This window comes from Poecilia latipinna, unplaced genomic scaffold (genome assembly GCF_001443285.1).
Source record: "Poecilia latipinna isolate Pla-1442-1.1 unplaced genomic scaffold, P_latipinna-1.0 Scaffold3172, whole genome shotgun sequence".
Lineage (NCBI taxonomy): Eukaryota > Metazoa > Chordata > Actinopteri > Cyprinodontiformes > Poeciliidae > Poecilia > Poecilia latipinna.
In genome coordinates this window covers 48,609-56,968 of record NW_015115788.1, presented here as the reverse complement: position 1 = coordinate 56,968, position 8,360 = coordinate 48,609, and the positions used below count along the sequence as shown (strand labels likewise).

Genomic DNA, 8,360 nt, shown 5'->3' with positions numbered 1-8,360 from the left:
CATGTGTAACACCAGCGACACAAACGTAAACGATGGAGGGAAAAGAGATGCACATTTTCTAGCTGATGGATGAATTTTTCGTTGAGTAATCAAATTACTCTTTCAAAGTAACTATGCGATCCCACTAGCTACACTATATATCATATGTGTGTAGACCTGTCACAATAATATTTTTTTTATTTTTGATAAACAATATTATTGTTGTTTTGAGACCATTTTTAAGTAATAAAATGTTAATGGCAAAACAATAATGCAAGAACACAATCCGAAAGATCAGTAAGCTTTAAATTATAATGAACATTTAACACTACAACTGGAAGACATTTCAAATATCCAAAAATAAACAAAATGACAAATAAAATGAATTTTCAAGTCTTTGTAAAAAAAAAAAAGTCCTTCAAAAAAAGGTTTAGTTGAGACCAAAGCACCAATCTGAAAGCTTTTATCATACAGTTTGTGGTAGAAAGAGAGAAAAATAAAAAGAGAAACTATAAATTATGCCAATGGAAATTATTGAATTTGTTTTAATTTATCATGAGCACGGAGCTCGGTTCATTGTGCGCGTTGAAGCGGAAACGCAGCGCGGCTCGTGCACCTCTGGATCTTTGCAACTCGGTGCGGATCACGCGCGCCGCTCTCCCAGGCGGCTCCAATGTAAACCTTAACTATAAACGCCACACCGCTGTCTTGGCTCAAAAAGTGCACTAAACCCGGACTGTTAAAACAGCGACTATAACTCAGCCTTCCAGAGAGAAAAAAAGGAGATGTAAGCTCGGCGGCTGGGCTGATACAGTTTATAATCAGTCTACAGTTAACTCACACTTTGTGAATAACATTAGAGTTGCTACCTGTAACTCTCCTGGCTCCGTGGCTGGACTGGCAGTTTTGGCGCCCTGAATCAAAAAACTCCGCTTCATCTCCAAGACGACGAACAAAATATGCGTCCAGTTTTTGACTTTTCCTTGCTCTCTTTTTTCCATCCTTCTCACTTTGCCGCTCCATGGAGCTCCACGCCTGTTAACTTAGTCCGTAAAAATGTTATAGCTAGTTTGCCATCTGTTGCCAAGAGACTGATGACGACGTTGGTGGACGGCTGGTGACAAGTTTTACCCAGAATACACTTGGAGACAACAAGGATGATCCTCTTGTAGATAATGCCAGTCACGTAGCATAAACATTTTATTCAATATTTTACACCGACAGTGTCACTAAAATCAGTCGGTCTTGTAAAGCTTTAAGCAACCATGAGTCAACAATGACTGGGGTAGCCTCCTATATAATTCACTGGGGCAGATTTCTTTATAGTTGTATGTACACTAAATTTATTAGGAGAGGGCTCACCTTTAAAGTACGCGAGTGGAAAATTTCTAAATGGGACGTTTTTCGCAACTGAGGTGAAATTAATCGGAGGGACAAATACGCCTTCTTCCAATCCTACGCCTGTGCCAGACAGTGTTGGCACAAAACCTTCGGCCTTCCTTTAGAAAGCAGAACACCCCTGTAGGCCTGTAGGGTAAGCTAACCCTAACCCCTAACCCTAACCCTAACCCTAACCCGCCCCAGCATTTCATAGGCTGTTGATTGACTTAAAATAGGTTTTGAGCACAAAACTACATGCATTATGGGATATGCCCATAATGCATTCCGATTGTTACCAGCCAAACATTACGGCTTCTCGCCACTAGAGAGCAGCAGAGTCACCTAAAGCTGCTTTTCCCATCGAATAAAATTGAGACATCGACAAGCTAACATCAAAACGTCCAAGAAAAGAAAAAGTGATTTACAAGTAAGACTGTGATCATCATATGCTGTCATAATAGCATACATGCAGTGAGTATGCATGTGCATTAAGAGGTCTGCGGCATTTAGAGGAGCTGTCAGTTCAACTACAAAACACCCCCTGTCTAAAACTCGCCTCTCTGTTTCTTGATGATGGTCTAAATCACATGTGTCAAACTGAAGGCCCGCGGGCCACATGTGGCCCGCCATGTCATTTTATGTGGCCCGCCCCAGCATTTCATAGGCCGTTGATTGACTTAAAATAGGTTTTGAGCACGAAACTACATATCCCATAATGCATTCCGATTGTTACCAGCCAAACATTACAGCTGTTTGGCTGGTCGCGCTAGACGTTATCTTGACCGACAACATCAAAAATAAATAAATAAATAAAATCGGTCATATACTATTTTTATCCGTGAAATTACAATCATATTAACATCGGCTATTTAGCCGCATTTTATGCGGTTTAGTTAATATTCACCGTGAATCCAGATCCCATCACAAATTAAGCAGATAAATGTATCTACATTTTCTCAAAACACTGACTGAGGCCCCAATAACTTTTAATAAATTGAATTTAGCGACTTCACTTAAATTAGCATCACTTCACCCGCTGGGGTCTGAACGCACTTCCTCCTAGTTCAAATCTGCAGAAAAATCTGCGCTAATTCATCAGTCAGTTGGATCTGTCTGATCCAAACAGATCAACTGAACTCTGTGAGTGCTTTACCCTGTGCGGTCCGGTGTGCGCTTTTACCAGGATTATTTATTTATTTATTTATTTTGCGTGGTTTCGCTTCTCCGAAACGGACAGATGTTACGTCTGCAGCTCTTCCAGACTGCCGCTCTCCTGGGTAACGTGCACCAAGAAGGCTCCATTTGTTAAATCCGCTGGATGAGTTACTTCCAGCGGTTTCTCAGTCTTCGCAGCGGCGGAGCCGCATCCGCAGTGGTTGAGCAGCGGACTGCGCAAGTTACAGTCTAATTAACTTTTGCATCGTCATTTATTTCCTCAAGATAAACTGCCGGCACCTCAGATGGATTAGCACAACGTTGCAGTCTCTTTAGTTTTCTCTGGTCTGTAATGGAGACTAGAATTTAACGCACCATTTCAACCAAAGGTTTGTAATGCGCTTCCTAACCAGACGCTCCAAAGCGTCCGGTCCATAACTCTTCAACACTCTGTCAGCTCCCGGTCAGAAAGAGGCATTTAGTTCAGAGACCATGAGATGATATTCAGAAAGGATTTTTTTAATTAATTGATTTCAGTTTCCTCTGAGACTAAATCTTTGCGTAGTCTATAATGTCTGCCCATGTGACTTGTTTTTATTATTTGTTTGCTTACCTTTAATTTAAATATTGTAATTTTTAAACAGAGCAGTAATTTTACATCCATGGAAACTCAAATGCAATATTTAGCAGGGATGCACTCCTGATTTGTACCGTCAATGTGGCCCGTTGAGGGTGGCCAATATGCTGAAGTGGCCCTCGGTGAAATTGAGTTTGACACCCCTGGTCTAAATGGTTAACTGTTAAGTCGGGATGTCATACAGCTGTTAATAGCAAAGTGTATGACGATCTAACTTCTACATCATGATGTTATGTTGCTGATTAAATAAAAGCATGTGGCAATGACAGCATTTACTTGTCTGACAGATACAGTCATCAGTTTGTGCTAAGTGTATGATGATCTGACAGTGTAATATGATGTGAAAATATTTACAATATTTGCACTAGAGTCAACTGTTTGTAATCCTGGGTATGAGAAAGTTTTGTGTTTCACATAATAGCCTGATTTGTAATATATTGTTCATAATTTATAACATATCAGCATTGAAAAATGTGTGCTACATCTTCTACAGAATATATTTGGTTGAAAATTATTTTTGTGAGTAAATATTGAAAATGCAGCAACAGCAATGTTTCACTTATGTAATGTGAAATAGCAAAATATTTTAGAGGAAATTATTATGTCTTTTGGTATTATACTGGGCAATGAATGCTTTTTAACATTCTGCCTGAATGTTCAACAATGCATTGGACATGTATTACAGTTATCAAATAATACTTATGCCGACAGTGAAACATTGTGTAAAAAAATGCACAAAACTCTACAGATGTGTCAGCATCTAACTAATTTTATATTTCCTGTAGGACCAATAGAAACTCAATTTTTTACATTTGTTTTCTGATTCAGAGATTAATAAGTGGAGAACTGTTTACCTTAAAAGCCCTTGAAAACTAAAGAAATAAATTTTAAAATTCTCTATAACATTTGTCCATCCAGGGAACTATTACGATAAAGATTCAACTTTGACACTAACAGTTGTACCTTTTGCGACAAGGATATTGAAACAACAGATCATCTCTTTTTCTGTGCACACTGGAACATTTTGGGGGAAACTTTCAGGACTGGATCTCATCAAAAAGCTTTTCCTACCTCTTAACAGAGAGGATGTAATATTTGGAACCACCCTCGGAGACAAAAGAAATTACTACCTGCTGATCCTTGCCAAATGTTTCATCCACTCCTGTAAATGGGGAAATAGAAAACCAGACTTTTCAACCTTTAAAAGCGTCTGATGGACAACCCCTCAAGAGTCTTAAAACTGATGAAAAAAAGTATACAAAACAGCTAGTTGATGCCTATAATGAGCTGAATTTATTTGATGAGAAATAGTGCCCCTATGTTTGTTTTTCTTTCTTTCTCTGTTTAATGTCACATTTTTCTTTCATCTCATATTTAAACCTGTAAGATTTGATGTCTTCTTGTATATACATGCCACGTGATTCTATACAATTGTTCAAAATGTTTAATTAAAAAAATACATTTTAATTAAAGGCAACGCTTTTGTCAGTGTTGCCTTCAAGGGGTGTGGGAAATTTCACTATCAAAGAGCAGGATCCGTCAAAGAGCCGCATGCGGCTCGAAAGCCGCAGGTTCGCCATCCCTGATATACTTTATCAATTGTTTTGTATTACATCGTCATTGTTTGTCTCGTTCCTGTGCTTGTTATTTGTAAATGTAAAAATAGCAATAAAGCAAGAAGAAGAGAAACAACTTCCTGTGTGAGTGCCGAAGGGGCAGTGAAATGGCGGAGGGAAACAGTTCTGGTTGGCTAATTTAGCTGTCATTCAGTTTACGCTGCAAATACGCTTCCCAACTGACCTACTAACACAGATCTAGACACTGGCCATATTAAGAATATAACCAAGGTACCAAGGAAGACAGTCACTTGTAGGAATTCCATCAAGATCCTAAGCTTCGCACATATCTTGAACTATGTGAAAGGAACTAAGACCAAACTCATCGAGGTGGAAAAGGTAGACATCTTATTGTTCGATGTTGATTTAAGTCTGAAAACGCTGTCTGATGATATTTGCGAACTTGAAAGAGTTCCAACAGCACATACGTTAGCTTACCTTTCACTTGCCCTTTGGTAAACTAAACAGGAGAGCTGAGGAAACGCCTCCTTAAGTCGAGAATGTCGGCAATTGAATCATTTCGTGACTTTTTTTAAAAATCCATTGCATTGCTGTGGATTCGTGTTTCGTAGGCTTGATGTTAATTGTCACAAATGTAGGTACGTTGTTATAGAATTTGGTATGGCAGAAGTAAAAAGAATAACGATATAGAAGCATGATGAGTCAGATGGTTGCAAGTCCTGGTTACTCTGTTGGGATGAGTGATTTTTTTGTGCTGTTACGTTTAAGGGCGTATGTGGACCAGGTCATGAGAAAGACGTTATGATTTCATACAACCGAGTGAAATCTTAGTTTTGTCTTTCTGCTGCATGTGACTCGTTTCGGGTCATTAAATTAATACGCCGGCACTCCAGTAGCAAAACTAACACACGTTTTTATAGTTATTGACACTGAATAAAAACCGCATGACTACAAGAGAAATCGCTAACAGGAGGCCGAAGCAAGGGCGTGGATTATTCTGTAATACAGGCGACATAATGAAGGAATTTGGAGCAATAAGGTGGAGCTGACGGCCTATGGCTAAAATTGCTGGAAGAATATACAGTAGGAAACCCTCATCTGCGACTCTAGTTGAAACTTTGGCATATTAAATTTATGTTGCTACGTTATTGCCATATTAAGACAATGAGTAAGTTGAGTATTAGTATCCTTTAGGAAACATAAAGGGCTACTGTGGCCACTTAGACTGAGCTGTGCTGATGTAAGCATTTCCTCAAATGTTTTAATGGGTGACAAACGTGAAATATAACTGTTCTGGCATGAAGCGAGTTTCACAACAACCTGGAGAACTGACTCTAACTGGGCCTCTTAGTAATATCACACAATTTTATAGAAGTTACAGATGAAACGTACAGTAGTAGCTTTACTGTACTTGCCTATTGCCTTCTCTATTTTGTCCAAGATTCTCTAAACTGATCTGAAGTTCACCAGTGTTACAGACTTTGTAAAAATTTAATAAACTTTTACAACTAACTGTTTAATGTGATTACCATAGTATAGTAAAGGACTATACTTTGGTATATACTTTGCTTAGAGGACTAAGCAAATTTCTCTTTTATATTAGCCAATAATTTAATTTTACCTAATTGCTGCTCTAGGAACCATGGTTTACAAATAAACTTTGGCTCCCATGCTTTATGAAATATTTCAATGCTCTGAATACAGCCAGGATCTATGAACAAATTATATAATTAGTCCAGGGGAGGAAAAAAAAACATAGAAAAACTGGTGGTTGTATTCTTTTTTTCCTCAGTCATGTTACCATAGCAACCAATAAACAACAGCTCCACAGAGCAGAAGTTGCATTCAAGTGTATCAGGAATTAACATTCCTGAAAACACAAAAGCATTTCCCACACAAAAAAATATGTAAAAACACCCAAACAAAACATTCAGACCGTTACAGTTTTATGTTTTTTGATTTTCCAGACTTAATGTTAACTTTGCGATCATTAAGAACCTGATGTTAGCAGTGGTTGATTAGTTAATTTAAAAACTTGTTCTTCTAATTATCTGTCAGAAAATATATGTGGGTCACCTTATTTTGTGTTAACTGAACCAAAACACACCAAACTGTGCAGCACAGGTACATATTAAGGTTGTCAAAGTCAACCTTAATATGTACCTACATTATTAATATATATTTTTTTAATTAAAACTTTTTACTGACCTGTGAAATGTTATTCCCATGGACCTTGTTATCTTGCTGTCATAGACAAATAGCAAAACTTTGTGTCCCCTTTTCAGATTCTTTGCTTGATTGTATCATTTTCCCAAGAACCAATATTCTTGACTCAATGCAAAGAAATGGCCCGTGACACACGTAAGTCAGGTGATGTCCAAATCCACTAATCACTGAGTGAACTTGTCATTTACGGGATGTTTTACAAAGGAATTTTAAAAAGCAGTCATGCACTGGCTATTAATGCTTTGAACAGAGTGAGCAGCTGCTGCCGAGTTACTGTCTGCAAATAGAGGAAGACACATAAAGGAAAAAAGGTGTAGGAAATATTGGTGGGGACATCTCCACACCAGTCCTCCAGAAAATTACCCCTGTGGATGCCTAATTTAAACAGATGACTATAAAAACAGCAAATTTCTTAGTGTACAAATAATACTGATTTCTAGGTAACACCAATATGAAATCAGTCATTTGTTTACTGTAATAACAAAGTGTTTACAATTTGCAGGGCTCTTTTGAGAGACAAAATTGAGTAGGCAAAGGGCAGTGGGAAAGGACTATGTAAAATCGACTTGTTTGATTTTACAAAGTTGCATTATTACAGAGTCCCCAAAGGGACATGTAGGATTTTTTTCTTTTGCAAAAGTATTGCTTTACCTCGCAAAAGGTTTTGCGTTCTCTCGCAATAATGTACTGATCAGTTCATGCGGCATAATTTAATGCTATAGCCTTTCTAAGGGTTGCCATCGTATTTTCTGCTATATTGTAAGGTTTTTGTAAGGTTTTTCCATGTACGTTAATATCTTGTGAAATATCTGAAGTTTTATATCTTTCTCTTTAGGATACAAATGCACCACAAACCTATGAAATAAACAGCAACTTTCCATAAAAAGGAAGGAAATAAAAAATACATCCAAACTATTTGGACTATTTCTGAGTTATCATCACAGGATAATGAGTCATCTGACAGTTTTGATTTTTTTGTATTGGTAGTCTGAATGGTTTAAAGAGACGTTTTCCTATGCAGTTCCATCTCAGCCTTATACAAGCAGACATAAACATGTAGTGAATAAATCGATTTTCAATCAGTTTTTTGCACCAAAGAGTTAATAATAAATATGTTTTCACTGAGGCTCTTTAAACGTGTATACATTTGAAATTTTAAATTGACATTTGTGAGTCAATTTATAAAATGGACTAGCAAGTATGGGGGAATTTTCCTGCCATAATCCAAGAGCACATGTTTTCAGTCTGAAAGCAGGATTTCATGTCTTTCTTCTCAAAACTTGTAATGCTTGTACTCAAAACTTCTCCTCTCGCTCAAACTTAAGCTGTATTCACACTGCACCTCGAAGTGACCCAATTCTGATTTTTTGTCAAATTGGATTTTTTTTTTTTTTTGGCATGGCCAA

General features: G+C 37.6%; 1 protein-coding gene and 1 long non-coding RNA gene across 2 annotated transcripts in view; one reads left to right on the top strand and one right to left on the bottom strand.

The window, feature by feature from the left end:
- Nucleotides 1-459: 459 nt before the first annotated feature.
- On the bottom strand, nt 460-1,411 carry LOC106940308 (uncharacterized). Its single transcript, XR_001423049.1, has 2 exons — nt 849-1,411; nt 460-665 (listed from the first exon to the last, which is right to left on the bottom strand). It is a non-coding gene; the product is annotated as an uncharacterized LOC106940308 (long non-coding RNA).
- Nucleotides 1,412-4,948: 3,537 nt separating this feature from the next.
- nfil3 (nuclear factor, interleukin 3 regulated) overlaps nt 4,949-8,360 on the top strand; it is a 15,803-nt gene continuing 12,391 nt past the window's right edge. Inside the window, exon 1 of the mRNA XM_015023023.1 lies at nt 4,949-5,106. The gene's annotated coding sequence lies outside the window, so the exon portion shown is untranslated. The remainder of the gene's footprint in view (nt 5,107-8,360) is intronic.